The sequence below is a fragment of the Anas platyrhynchos genome, chromosome Z (assembly GCF_047663525.1).
Source record: "Anas platyrhynchos isolate ZD024472 breed Pekin duck chromosome Z, IASCAAS_PekinDuck_T2T, whole genome shotgun sequence".
NCBI lineage: Eukaryota > Metazoa > Chordata > Aves > Anseriformes > Anatidae > Anas > Anas platyrhynchos.
In genome coordinates, this window is record NC_092621.1 from 83108668 (window position 1) to 83124172 (window position 15505).

Below are 15505 nucleotides of genomic sequence, written 5' to 3' on the forward strand. Positions count from 1 at the left end.
TCAAGTTAATTGCATGAAGCTCCTTTTGTAACGGTGCAAAGAAATGAAGTGAAAAGGCTCATTTAAGGTGCAATCCAGTTTATGTATTTTAGATTCCTAAAGCTGACTTTGGGATTAAGTCAGTAGTACCACAGAAACGATTTTCTCCAGACTCAGGTGCAGGCATCCTCATTGCAGAAATATACTTTGGTAGATGAATCTCACATCTCTTGCCTTGCTCACTGTAAGAGGTGGACATGGAAGAACCTCTTTTCCAATAATTGTTTTTTCCACATTCAGGAAGAATTTTTAAAATCTGATTATTCTTTGCTTTGAAGATAAATTAACCTCCTGAAGCCTACTACTGAATCCAGCTGAGTTTACATATGCAAGGACAGCTCTGCAGATCTTTCTTGGCATTGTCCATTCAGACACCTTCTAAATATTAGTTCAGGATAGCCTCAGAATACACAAGAAATCAGATGAATCATTCATTTATGAGCTGACCTAAGATGGGATAAAACTATTTTATGTTATGTTTAAATGCTTTCTTTAATTGGATCATAGCAGATGAACTCCTGCAAGATGCGATAATCAATGCAGGTCATGCCAGGTAGTAGGCAATGGTTTGTAGGTTTGTAGCCTTGTTAGATCTAGTGATAGATTTGCTCTTCATCTGCACCTGGGCTTTCTTATATGAATACCCCAATTTTTGCAACAGAAAGTGTTCTGAGTTGTAATATTCAGTATAAGAGAACTCATCAATCAAATTCAACCTAGAATTCAAAGTTACCTGTAACACAGGAACTTCTGAAGTATTTATTTTTATTCTCATTAATTAAAGAGAGCCTCAGATTATGATAAATCTTGTGTTGCCCTTAAGAGATACATCATCTAGTGCTTGAGGCCAAGAAATGAGTAGTTTCCATAATTAGTAAGGGAAATTGAATAATTGGGCTGTGGTTTATGAGGGTACTTTCTTCAAGAAGAGAAACCATGCAAGTCTCAGTCAAGTGGGTTAACATGATTTATTTTTTTAGCACACAATTATGGTAAGTTCATTTAACATAAATTCTACACTTGAATATTTAGTTTGCTTTTTTTTGTGAACATTTTGTACTTATATTTTCTGCTGGAAACATGCTTAATATAAAAGTTAACATGATTTCTAACTCAGATTTTTATTTTTTTTTCTGAAGACAGTGAAAGAAATAAGTGCTTGTCTTCCAATAAATGGCATAAATTGGGATATTTCAATGAAATTTCACATGGTGACAAGATACCAATTTATTTCCTATTTTGCCATCACAGAGAATCTTTACATCTGAATTGTTTATGCTCAAATAATTTAAAAAGCTAGATCAGTTTACAGATATTTTCTTTGCTAGGCACAAAAATACTCGTGTGTTAGCATTTTCTAATTCACGTATGATGTTACAATGCATGCATTCTAATGCAATACAAAGTTAATAAAAACAAGAAGAGGAAGAATCCATTTCATGTTTACCTTATAGGAGTCAGAGAATAAGTTTGCCCAGAGATAAACTGGTTGCTTCCAAATTTCAAAGTGTTCCAGAGACTTCAGGAACTACAATCCCTACAGTCACAGAATCACAGAATCACAGAATTTCTAGGTTGGAAGAGACCTCAAGATCATCGAGTCCAACCTCTAACCTAACCCTAACAGTCCCCACTAAACCATATCCCTAAGCTCTACATCTAAACGTCTTTTGAAGACTTCCAGGGATGGTGACTCCACCACCCCCCTGGGCAGCCTGTTCCAATGCCTCACAACCCTTTCAGTAAAGAAATTCTTCCTAACATCTAACCTAAAACTCCCCTGGCATAACTTTAGCCCATTCCCCCTCGTTCTGTCACCAGGCACATGGGAGAACAGGCCAACCCCCACCTCTCTACAGCCTCCTTTAATGTACTTATACAGTGTTGCACACTAAATAAGACTGATGAAAAACTGGAGGAGTGACCATATATAAAATACATCCATCTCAAGATAACAAAAGGGAGAGTAGAAATTACAAAATCTGGTACAAGAAATAACAATTACAATATAGGATTGCGATTATCAAATCAAGTAATGACCACTGTAAATGTAACTCTTGAACTCTGAGGATGTCTTGCTGTGAATCCAGGACCATGAGGTCAAGTGGTTCTTCAGACACATCTGAAAACACTGCATATCCATGATCAACCTGGCTGTAAAGGGTTTTTATAATATTTGAGGATGAAGACATCAGAGGCAGGTAGACCTCATGCTAAGCACATCTCAATTCCTTTGCATGTGGTACTAGAGAAAGGTATTGGTACATCTTCCCAAAACCCATCGCACCATGTCAGAGAGATCTGGGAGGTACAGGCAAGAAGAAGAAGCCTACCTAGAAAAATGATAATAATAATGATGAAAATCATGTGGAACAAATTGTCAGAGTTTCTGGTGTTTGGTGGTTTTGTTTTCTTTTGTTTTCATGTTCTTTTATCATGGAGGTAATTTAAACTCACAGCAAATCCGTACTCTGGAGCTACCTGGGAAAAAAAAAATGATCTTGTTACACCTTACTGGGTCTAACCAACCATCCACCCAGTCCAGGATTCCTGTTTCTGCCAGAGCATCAGTTTTTGCTCACAGAAATATATAAGAACAGATAAAGTATATAATGCAGAGAAAGTAGAAGAATGCATAGTAATCGTTCGACAGACCTTAGCCTGAACTTGCAACCCTTATTCATGTGAATAAAGTCCCCTTGAAATCAGGGGATTAGCATCCTGACAGTATTGTTCTGCTTCAATTTTTTAAAAAATAGCATCGTGAGTTTTCCAAATGGATATTGATCCTCTAAACCCTCTTATGAAAAACCCCAGTAGAGTTTCCTAAGAGAAGTAAGGGTTTGTGGAACAGTCAGGGTATAATTTCAGCTAAACCTGAAATGTGCAAGTGTCTGTATAATTTGTTTCATAATTGCTGTATACTGCACATAACCTCCCATTGACTCCTCTTGTGTGTTTAAAAGCCTCTAAGACTGGTTTCAGTATTGAAGCTGTTAAGTATTGTTTCAGTGCTCTTCCTGAAATGCTCATCTCTGGAAAAATAATTCCAAAACAAATATACTTATTTTGTTTTCATGAATCTGACAGAGGTCTAATATTTTCTGATGTTATTTAATATCTCCCTTTGAATACAGTTTTTAGGCAATTTTGATTTTTCTGTGCTGTATTTAGAGTAAAAACAATCGAAGAAAACCAAAACATTTTCACTTAGATAAATAGATTACTCGGTTTTTTCTTGGGTTCTAATGAAGTACAGTCCCCACTGTTCTAGTGGAAAACTTGGGAAGCTTTAATTACATAAAACGGTTGTGATGTTTATTGGCATCAGAAAATGGTAAGTACTCCAAAACATTCTTGGTGTTTAGAGGTAGCCATGAACTATGGATTTACATGCATCAGGCTGCATCAAATTCCTAAACCAGTATTTTACACACACTTAATCTCTGAGTACATAAAGTGCTGCATGTAATATTACTGAAACAACAATCTAGCTTTTTAAAAAAATGCTTTCCAGTAACTATTTAGTTAGAAAAAGAATCAATATTCCTTCAGTATTCACAATCCACTCAATAGCTTAACTGATATGTTGTTCAGGAAAGGATAGAGACAGAGAGAGAGAGAGAGAATGAAGGCACAGAAAGAAGCAGGAAGGGAAAGGAAAAAAAAATTATGCCGCCTAGCTACAAGCTGCAGAGGGAAATTAATATTCAAAAGGTTAAGGTGTCTGTGAAATGTATGTAATGAGTAACACTCATAGTTTGTTACTATAGGTTCATTGCCTCTAATGTTGAGGACGGCACATGGATAATTTACGATTCCCATTGTCCCCTCTGCAGGGATTAATTCTGAATTATTTATATACCTATATACGCACAGAACTGAAACATTTTAGTTAAAGTCAGCCACTCACTCATAGTCTTGAAATTATGCAGCCCTTGTTGCTAAAAATGATGTTAGCCTCTTGTGATTTAAGTCATAACATTTTATTTTCAGTCCCACTGAGAGGGAAAGCATACAGGAGGAAAAAAAGATATATTTTTCCTGAAGAAATCTCTGAATACATTTTTTAAAGATTTAAATAGATAATGGTAATTTGTTGAGTCAAAATATTGTTGTAGTGTGCATGTAAATAAACCTTTATTTTATTCATGATTCCAGATACTTTTTCTATTGCTCTGTAAGATTATTATTTTTAAAGATGGCTATCTTTAAATACAAAAGCTTTGCATTTCAATAAAGGGAATCCCATCTACTTATTAATTAATCAAACAGTGGAATTTCATTTGGGGAAATTGGTCTCAACTGTTACAAATTCCCACTGAATCACTGCCTTTGGTACAAATGAAACCTTCACTGTTGCTTCCATTTGAACTCCAATGATTCCTTGCTGGTCTAAATGGCTTTTTGGATACATCAAAATTCTTTAATCAATTCTTTAAACATTTCTTAATAAAATATTAGATTAGGGAGTGTCTTGTGATCTACACTGAGGATAGTGTTTGATAAAGATCTAACCCAGTCAGCATGAACAGGTCATAGTCATTTTATCTAAACTAGATGTCAATTTAATGTTATGTATGTTTTTAACCATTTTTACTTCATCTGGAGGAGGATTTTTTGTTGTTGTTTCTTGTTTTTTTTTTTTTGTTTTGTTTTGTTTTGTTTTTGTTTTTTTTTTCCTTGATTTGAACTTCAAACATATTTCAATATGACATATTTGCAGTGCAAAATTTCAAGTCTATCGATATACAGATATCATTATGCAGAGAGCAATTAATAAAAGGGAAGAGAAAGGAAGCCATTGCTTGAGCAGCCACAAGCCTTTGGGGTTTCAGACAAACTGGCCAGCTCTGCCTCCAGGAATTGTACCCATAATGATGACTGTGCATCACAAGCAGACAGCATAGTCTGCAAATAGAGTTTTTAATACCAAGTAGATAAAGATGTAAAAGTACCTGATGCGGAGAAAAAAAAAAAAAAGAAAGAAAAACATATAAAAGATCAATCCTTCTTTTTCCCCTTTCTGTACAATTCAACAATTGCTAATGAATTAGGAGGAGGGGCATATTGATGTACTGCTTGACTGTAACACAAAGAAGTGTAGTTAGCAAAAAGCTGCAGTGGGTAATGAACAGTATTTTAACTCGGCAGTTTAACCTCCGTGTCTGTCAGCAATGACCTTTTACCAACCCCAATGAGAGCCTGATTTCTCACTTTTGCTACTCACTGCTGGATGAGTGAATGTAGAATTTGACAGCAAGAGGTTTTACATGAAAAGGGAAGGTACTTAAAAAGCATGTTTTGTGATGATAGGCTACATTTATTCACTGTTCATTACGCTGGGTGCAGCGGCAGCGTTGGTGGATTGATTGGGTGTGAGCAGCTTGTCTTCTGGGGCAGCAAGGAGGCGTTATTGACCTGCATGGGAGCCGAGGTGGCCTCCAGATGACCCCCCTTTCACCTGGAATTGACCTTGAAAACAACCTAGGGTTCACCCCACTTTGAATAAATAGAAAAGTGTCTTAACAGCATGTGGATTATTAGAATTGACATATTGCACATTTCTCCTTTTTCAACTTTTATAGAGGTGTGTGTGTAGGGGGTGGCGGGAGAGTGTTGCCTTTTAAATTTCCAGATCCAGCAGCTGCACGGCTTGGTATTTGTACAGATTTATGGCGGGAGGCAACTAGACTTTCTCCTGCTTGATGCTAAATTTTACCATTCATCATTATTGATTAGAGCCTACACTCTATGACAGAGCCCAAACCTTACTATGACAATTGCTATTTCAGTTGTTATGGGCCATAATGGGCCATAGGGATGATTTAAAAGAGCACAATAGCTATCTGTAATTACACATGAATAATCCATGAATTCTCTAGCACCGAGCTTATAATCAGACCCTAACAGCCAAGGCCGAGACATTTGTACTTGTTTCCCCTTCAGCAACTAGACCAGAAGGTACCTTTACATGTAAACTCAGTCACAACAGGCCAAAAGCAATTGTCTCCTTCTGTGTCCAATCTTGACTTTTCTTCCTGTGCTTAAAATAAATCAGTTAAAGTGGAGAGTATTGAATTAATGCCCAGGGTGCAGCCCCCTAATGAACTTGACTTGGCATGGTGAGATGCCTGGAGCTGCCTTCTCACAAGTAGTTTCATTCGGTTTGTTTTGTAGACCAGACACAAAGAGCTGTTTTCACTGTTTCTAAACCCTGATGGTAGCTTGCTTCTATGACAACCTTCTACTGAGTGGAAAGACAAATAAAAGAAACAGATACAACAGCTACTCTAAAAGTCAGTGCTTAATTTTACCTTGACTTACTCAACATTGAGCATTTTCTGAATTGTTGCCCAATTTTAACTGTCTCAGTCAGTCTTGAAATATTAATAACATCGATCACAAAAGTATCTTTACTGCAGGTTAGCTGCAATTCTTTCTGAGAGCTGTTTTGATAATAACTGGGTGGTGGTATCACATAAGTAACATGAAAGTTAAGTTGACCAGATTTTTCTTAAGCAAGGCTTCCTCAATTGTAAATACTTCATTCAAAGCTCTTTGGACCAAATCCAGGTGGCCATCTGGTTGCAAAATCTCCAAAAGCACTATTTTCTTCTCAGCTCATGATCCCTGCCCCATGGCTGTCCTAGACATGTCCATGTTGGTCCCATCTAAAGAGAGTATATGTTCTCTTCAGATGGTCAAAGTGTCCCACATATTTCTCTTTTCAGCAACGCCTGTCTCAAACTATTACCTTTCCTAATTTAGAGTTGCAGAAGGCTTTTCAAACTTTAGAAGCAAACTTTTTTGTCCCTGCACATTCTAAAGCTGAATCATGGCTTGAAAATATTGTTAAATAGGCCTTGTTGCACAATTAATGTATAACATATACTAAAAACAGCAGTTGCTGAATATAATAATAACCTGTACTATTTTCTTCTGAATCATGTAAATGTTTTTGTTATTTTTTTCAAATATGATTTCCTTCTAACTGATGGCATTTATCTGTACATCAAGTAAACACAAAGCAGAGGTGTGTTTTTTTTTTTTTTTAACTGAGTCTGTACAGAATAATAATAATAATAATAATAATAATAATAATAATATAATAATAATAATAATAATAATAATAATAAAAGAGTGACTTCTAATTGGTATGACATTAGAAACCCATGTAGTAGCACAGTCAGCTTCCATCTCATCTTTATTCCTACCTCTCTATAAAGGATAAGGCAGTTTTGCCCAGAGGAAGAAATAAAAGGGAATCCTTGTTAAAAGGTACATTAACGAAAAAAAAGAACAGCTTTATTGGGGACATGTACAGAAAGGGATGTTTGAGTAGCAAATGATAATTTACTTTTGAGGTATATTAAAAAGGTTTAATCTTACTGATCATGAGTTAAATTGGATGTTTTAATCAGTTAGTGAGTGCCAAAAATAATTATGCCAGAGTGCTTAGTCTGCAGAATGTGTACACAAAGCATATAAATCCTTTCCTTCCCCAGGGATTTCTCAGAGTAACACACAACTAAAAGACAAAAGCGATATCAAACTCATATAAATTAACATTGCAAATGATCTGAAAAATACAATAAATAACATGGTTCTATCACTCTGAATTTGCCATACAGGGAACACTGTCCAACACAAATACATTCATTAATCTCCTATATCCTTACTAAACTTTTTCAGGAAACTTTCCTTCCATTTACTTTCCACAGTTCAATTGAAGGTCACCCTATGCACAAGGAAAATGTGCTGGTGTCTATGGACAGAAATCTGTCATCTTTTCCGAAATAAATGCTCAGAAACAAATTAGTTTTTTCACTTATTGCACCTCCTTATGAAGAAAAGTATCTGCCAGCATTTAGTACACATTCTAAAAGCCAAAACAATGCACCCTGATGGATCCTTATATTCAATTTTGTAGCTCCTCATAGAAGCATGTAAAGACTTTTTTTCCTAAAAAATTCTTTTTCAACATAATACAGTCTATGCATACCTCTGTGTGTGTGTGTGTGTGTGTCCTTATAATTACTGTAGATTGGATGCAAATTTAAATGAGATGGCAGCTGTGTAGGTGAAATGATCTTTAATCTTTGTAGCTTTTGCAAAGTAATTTTGGAGCTAAATAATTTGAAGCTAATAAAACTTTTACTTGTAAAGTATTAAAATATGCCCATCATATGGTACACATACTACAAGGCTTTTTTGGGGGGGAACACCCAAAGTATTATTATTTATGAAATAACAGAAATACTCTTATGACACAAGTTTTTCATTCTGTATCTTCTAGTTCCTATTTTCACCCTTTCAGTTTTCTTATTCTCTCTCTCTCTTTTTTTTTTTTTACTAAAGAAATTTCACAGGATAATCCCATCAACATGACAATTTAAAAATTTTCCTGTGTTGTTGCACTCCCTTCAGACAGGCTTTCCACATGGAAAGAGGGAGAAAAACTGACAGAAATAAGCAGGGGCCTCTGCACTGAAATTCTGAGTTGATTGTTATGACGTAATCTTGTGTCCTTTCCAGCCTGGCTGGTTTTGTCACAGGTTTTTTTATTTACTGTAAAAAGTCACATACAGGGTTTGATTTCCCACTGTTCATATTTGCTCCTTGAGGGTTAACTCTACTGAAAGCAGCAGAGTTAAAATCACATTATACTTCCCTCATTCTGCTGCCATTTACACACTTCACAATATGTGCATAAGTATTCTACCTGCCCTGAAAGAACTGCTCATTAATAATATTTTTTTTCAAACTACATGCTCAAGGTACTTTCAGTACTTAAATATAAGTACTTAAACATAACTCATAGGTGTAGTAATTTATACTTAAGTTCGTGCCAGCACACAGAACATCCCCAAACAATTTAATTTACTTATTTCATTCATTAAAATAATTCCAAAGTAACATTTGAGATTTGGATTACTATTGTTTTCCTAATGTCATAATTAAAACTGTCTTTGACCTATGTTTTGGCCAGTTTCTACTTGCACAGAGCAAAATTCAAAAAAAAAGAAAAAAAGAATGTGTTATAAGTATCAACCCACCTTAAGGTTTCAGTTACCAATTAAAAACTGGCTTGTTGTATTAAAATATTAAAATGGGTGATTTTGTATGCCACATTTATTGAAATGCCTGCATATAATTAGGTGTTAGAGACAGAATGTAAGTCCTAAGTATGAATGTTCTGACTTTTCTTGCTTAAAGTAACAATTTAATTGATAAAAAACTGCTTGTGAAATTTTCTTCATAAAGTCAGTAATTACAACAAGAAAGCATCACAAAAAATACCTCAATTATCCATTTAAGGAATACATGCTGTTGTGGATTTGCTGCTAGTTTTATTAGTAGGACTCTAAGGGGTATTTCAACTAGTGGTGTTAGAGGCTTTGAGTTTTCTGTTTCTGTGTGAACTTTCAGATGCTAAAATGACCTGATGAGGTAGTTTTATTTTCTGTAAAATGTGTCTCCTTAAGTCTTCTACAGGCATAAATATCTGAGTTCACTCTTAGACAAAACTGGGATACCTCTAATTCTGTCCATTTACACATTTGTTATTTGTCCAATAAAAAACATTCTATATTGCCTTTAATGTCTGGTAAACTATTAAAAAAATAGAAAATTAATTGAGGTTCGATATGCATAAAACATTAATTGTTATCTCAGATTATCCATTTGTTTCCTCAGGGCAACAGGTTTTTATTTTTTCTGCCATTCTTAATTTCCCCAAGGATCAAGCAGGAAAACAAAAACAAAAACAAAACCACATTTAAAATACACTCATGAAAAAAATAACTACTCAGTCCCTAAGTACTGCACTATTGTTAACTATAGGCTCAGCTTTCCCGCACAAGAGCTCACCCACTCTATGACATTTTGTTTGTTTGTTTGTTTGTTTCAAGTTTTTTTTTCTTGATTTCTTTTATTTTCAGTTGGGTTTTTGTGAACTCTAGAAGGCTGAAATTTCTTTGTTGGTGTGTTTGGAGTCAGAAAAAAAGGTAAATAAACAAGAAATAAGAGGTCAAAAATATATATATATAAATAGAAAATATATTTTTAAAGAATTGATAAGTGAAAGAGGCAGAGACTCACAAAAGAAAAGTATTTCTGAAGCATGATGAAAATGAATGACACATTAAAATTTGTATGATTTTCCCATATATTGAGTTACTTTAGCTTTGTCTCTGTCCCAACTTTCTTATTTGAGTATAATCTTTCATTATTTTGTCTCTGAAGATGTTTTCTGCTGCATGGCATTAAAAATGCATACTTATATACTGCAAGAAAGGAGGATAAATCTGGGAAAAGAGATTAAATTGTTGAGAAGGTAAAATAAAAATTAGAATAACCAAGAACATAGAGCAGTTGTCTTCAGAAATGGTGTGAGTTATAGAAAAAAGCTGTTAGAAAAAAAATATGGAGGGAAACTGGATGATGGAGAGTAAACCCAGAGAAGGAAGAAGACCTAGAGAAGCATGAAAAAGTAAATAATAATAATAATAATAATAATAATAATAATAATAATAATAATAAAAGACAAATACAGAAATATAGTAATGACTTGAAACTAAAATGGTAAACAGAAAAAGTAAAAAGAAATGAAATAAATTGCTTCTAAATGCATTGTTCATTTTTAATACTTGCCTAAAAATAGGAAGAGAGCTAGAATCCAGAATTCTTGCTTGAGGTGTAGCATGACAGAGGGGAAATAGTAACAATATCCATCTCCCTGTCAATGTCTGGCTTTACGATCTTACAAACAGTTGCAGTTTGAGTGTTTTGTATGAAGGGAATACCACTTTTCTTCATTCACTCGTGGGATTGTTCAGTTCTGAAATGACTGCAAGGGTTTTGAGCCAAATCCCACTGAAAGAACCAAGTGAACAATTCATAAGACCTTGAAGTTCTATGCAATTATGCCAAGATAGTTAAAACAAACATGGCTGTGCATCTTGTGGTTGTACATGTGAGAGAAAGAGGAAGAGGCAATTACTGTGTATAACCTTTCACACCATTCCTAATACAACTAAGCATCAAAGAAACATATTTTAATATAAAAAGTAATTATTTCAGTCTCAGTTTTTGCCAGTCCCACACCCCATGTCAGCTACTTACACCCAAAGCAATATCTTGTTTCCAAGGACACAGAATTGTCTTTGTTCTTTGGTGGGAAATTTCTGCATTTTGAGGGATTTCTAATAGACAGTATGAGTTTCCTTTTTATTAAAAAGCACATTTTTTCACACTTCATGGGCATAATTTCAGTGACAGTGGGGAAGGGAAACTCCCAGTATTCCAGAGTGTGCTGGGAAAGTTAATTTACTTGGCTAGTATCTTTCTGATAAGTCTGCTGTTATCAAAGGTATTTTTGTTGGAATAAAAACTTTCTCCTGTGTCGTACCTCATCATCCTGCTTGACAGGCCAGTGGAACCATAAGGCTGCTGGTCTGTTGCTGTGGAAATGAATGGGATCACAAATGACACCTTTTGATCTCACTGCAGGTTGACATGGGACAGGCTGATAGATCTTCTTAAGCTGTTGCAATGGACAGTACAACATGCTTATGTGATATGAGTAACCGTGTGCATTGTATTGCAGATTAAGACATTAAAAGTGTAGACAAGTATTGTCAAATATTTTCAAATATTACTCCCTCACACATATCACTCCCCCTCCCCCTCATTTCATTTTTTTTTCCTGCATCAGGCTAAGATAAGCATACAGTCTCTTGTCCCCAGTGCCATAACTGCTTTATTTATGTGAGGAATTAATATATACTTGCCTAGCCTTAACTAATATATGCAATTGAGTACACACGTCTGCACACATTGGATATTCTTATTCTAATTTTTTTTTCTACCCTCTTTTGCAAGCTTTCTTTACTCCTACAGCTTACAAAGGCAAATGGAATATTATTAATTGTGCTTGGGTACCAAACTATTCTCATTACCAAAGTTCTGTTTTCACCTTAACTGTGGAATTCATAACATTCCTAATGCCCAGTGTATTTTTTTAATGAATTTCTCTGTTTTGAATATAACTGAAGACCACATATTCTGTTCTGGCTTCTAGGTATAATTGAAATCCTTTGCTCTGGCTTCAGCACCACACGAATCTAACTTATGTCAAAAACATAGTCATTCTCAAAAGACATATGATTGCTATCACTGGGCACTAGTGCTGGATTAAGACTTAGATGAAGACTTCTTGCAGACAGCATATTGGTCTTGTGATACATTAGTGCCCAACAGCTTCTAAGCAGATGTTCTGCAACAGCTTGTACCCTCTTAACTTTTGTAATAAATCATATTATTTCTGCATATAATGTGTTGTAATGAGAACTTTAGACCCAAATATATAAACCTTAAGGATCAGACAGGTGTCTAGTACAATAACACATAACCTTTTAGTCAGTAGGGGATAGAAATTGACTCTCGTTCCATAGGTTTTTGATTATGCATTACTGCTAATTCAGATGTGTATAAGTGGTGTACTCCTAAAAATCCATTTTTCTCCCATTTTCTTTGTTCCTTTTCATATTTATGCAGTTTCTGATTTTGGCTCAGCCTTGAAAAAAAATCAATTTAACTTGATATAGAGTAATAATTACATTTCAGACTAACTTCATAGTCTTCTTTCAGAACAGTATTGAGATTAAGCCTGAGCAAGAGATGGAGGCTCTTGGATCAAAATAAGAGTTGCTGAACAACATCACATCTGATGGATCATAAACTCACCATCCTAGAGGATATTGATCAAAGTATCAGAGTCCAGATTTGTCAATTGTCAATCTACTTGTAGATGACTGAGGTAAGAACATCAATCACTGGTTCTTTATCAAGTGATAGGGTGAGAGGCACAGTAGCTGACAGACAACATCACAGGGCATTTCTTTATTTTACTGAACAAGGAGGAAGCATGCCAGATAGGAATCTGCAAGGCAGCTAATTATGTAAAATTGTATTTTTTGAAGATATCAACTGACTATAGGCTTTTCAAAGTGATTTTGAAATGAATCTTTATATACTTCTTTCTTGCATGATAATTTACAGATGCAAGCACTACAGAGTGAGTATAAAATAAAACTTTTATTAGAAGCATAAATGTTTTTGGCAATTTATGAAAGAAGCAAAAGAAAAATTTGTATCTAGGATGTTTAGTGTGGAAACAATGGTCTTCTTGATAATGCTGTTATATCTTCTAATGGCAATTAAGATAAAAAGACAAGTTATGGAAAGGTTTGCTTACTTACTTGTAAATTAAGTTAGTATATTGTAGTAATAGTTGCAGGCTTTGTTAATATTTTATTAAAGCTTTATTAATGCTTTGATTTTGACCACCAGACCTGCCTCCGTATCAATTGGAACGAGAGCGATCTCAGACATAGCTAGAAAAATAAATAAATAAATGGACAGGTAGATAAATAAATAAATAGATAGATAAATAAATAAGAAAAAATCTGTTTCTGAGAATATTGCTGTGAAATTTCTTGTTTTCCAGGTTATTGTTGAGGGAGAATTAGAATAAATAGAAAACAACAAAAATCTCCTTGAAGGGCCCCTTCTAAAGCCTGAGCTCACTCATAAACCGTTGACAGTTCTGTATACGAAAGCACTGCAGATGTCATATTTCTGAAGTGCTGGGAAATTGCAAGATTAGGTGTTATGGCTAAGGAAACTGAAGTAAGAAAAACAAAGTAATCACTGGTTGTTTTTGAACTAATTTATATATATATGTATTTGTTACTGGGTCTTCATCCCAAAATTTTTCATATTTTTTTTTTTTTTGTCTCCAATCACTTTGTTTGACATCTTTTAAGTGATTTTATCAATGCTGTTGTATAAATATCAGGCATTGATGTGAATTTCATCGGACAGCAGGTGTGTGTTTTAGGGAAGATTAGTTAAGATTTAAATTTGTATTTTAAAAGAATCAAATGCATATCATGTGCTGTTTTATGTGTAACCATTATATGTAATGTGGTATTGAGAGTAAAAATGAGATTTAGCAGTGCTATAGGTGGTACTTTACAAGTGATAATAGGTGCTAACTGTGGATTTATAAGACTGATATCAAAACAGTTTAAGTAAATCCTCTAAATTGTTTCCAGAGTGTCATTAGATAAATGTTAGTAATCCCTGATATATACTGAATAAGCAGTTTTGGATGTTGGTTATTACAGATTGGCTTTTTTTCTGCTTTCTTCTCAAATGGTTTACCTAAACATTGTTAACAACACAATCACCTGCAACATTGGGTGCATCTTGTGTTTTGGACATGAACATCAGTGCATGCCATTTTTTGAAGGTGAGATATTGGCTGTTGAACTGTCAAGTAAAAGTGGGACAACAAAGAGGCAGGTTTTAACTTCCTGATGAAAATTTGTCTTTTAAATGTAGAACATCTTAAAAATGTAAAAAATATATATAATCATACAATTATAGAATCACAGACATCTTGGGTTGTAAGGCACCTTAAAGACCATCCAGTTCCAACTCTCCCCTACCATAGGCAGTGATGCCACCCACTATACCAGGACCTCATGCAGCCTGGCCTTGAACACCTCTATGGATAGGCCATCCAGAACTTCTCTGGGCAACAACCTGTGCCAGTGCCTCTCCATCCTCAGAGTAAATGCAACATCTTACTGATTCATTCAATGATACATTCAAAATCAATGTCATAACTAAAAAAAAAAAAAAAAAAAAAAAGCGAGTAGAAAGGCATGCCAAATATGCACTAAATTGAGCACATATTTCAGTCTCTTCACACTAGTATCCTATGCACTGCAATGTGTTATATACAGATTCCAGAAAGGATTATGAGAGAGTTTGGGCAGAAGCCTCTCTTCATTAACCAGTAATGTTAACCACTGTAGGTCTCATCACACCTCTGAGCTACGAAGTCATTTTTAAGAGACTGAGTCCAGCCTTCAGACTCAGCACTGAGTTCCCTAGGGCCAAGCTCTGCCAGCCTTCCCCAGCCACTTACCACTCAAAAAAAAGTTTAGCAGTGGCACATTGAACTTCATTACAAGCTGTGGGTTGGGCCTGTGTAGATCTAAAAACAGATGGAGAGGGGAAAAAGAAGACAGAATCCTCCTTTTTTTGCCTCCACTGTCACTTATTGCACAGGAGGGTTTCAGTTTCTCTGCAGAGTAGTTGGTCTGTTTTAGCACCTTTCCCAGTAGCTCTCATTCCTTGTTAGAGTTTCTGCTAATCGCCTCTCAAACAGCAATATTTAGGTAGTGATAATTTGTCTGGGTTTACTAATTTTAGAATAGGTATCAGGATGTGCTTCTGCTACCTTCTGAACATGGAGCTGTCCTTGTTTAAAAACTAGGGTTTTTTGTTTGTTTGTTTGTTTTTTGACCAAGACCTGGGCACATTTCTAACTGCCTCCTTGTTGTGTTTCTACCTGCTCATGAGTATCGGGGGTGGAAAGTGGCCTTGC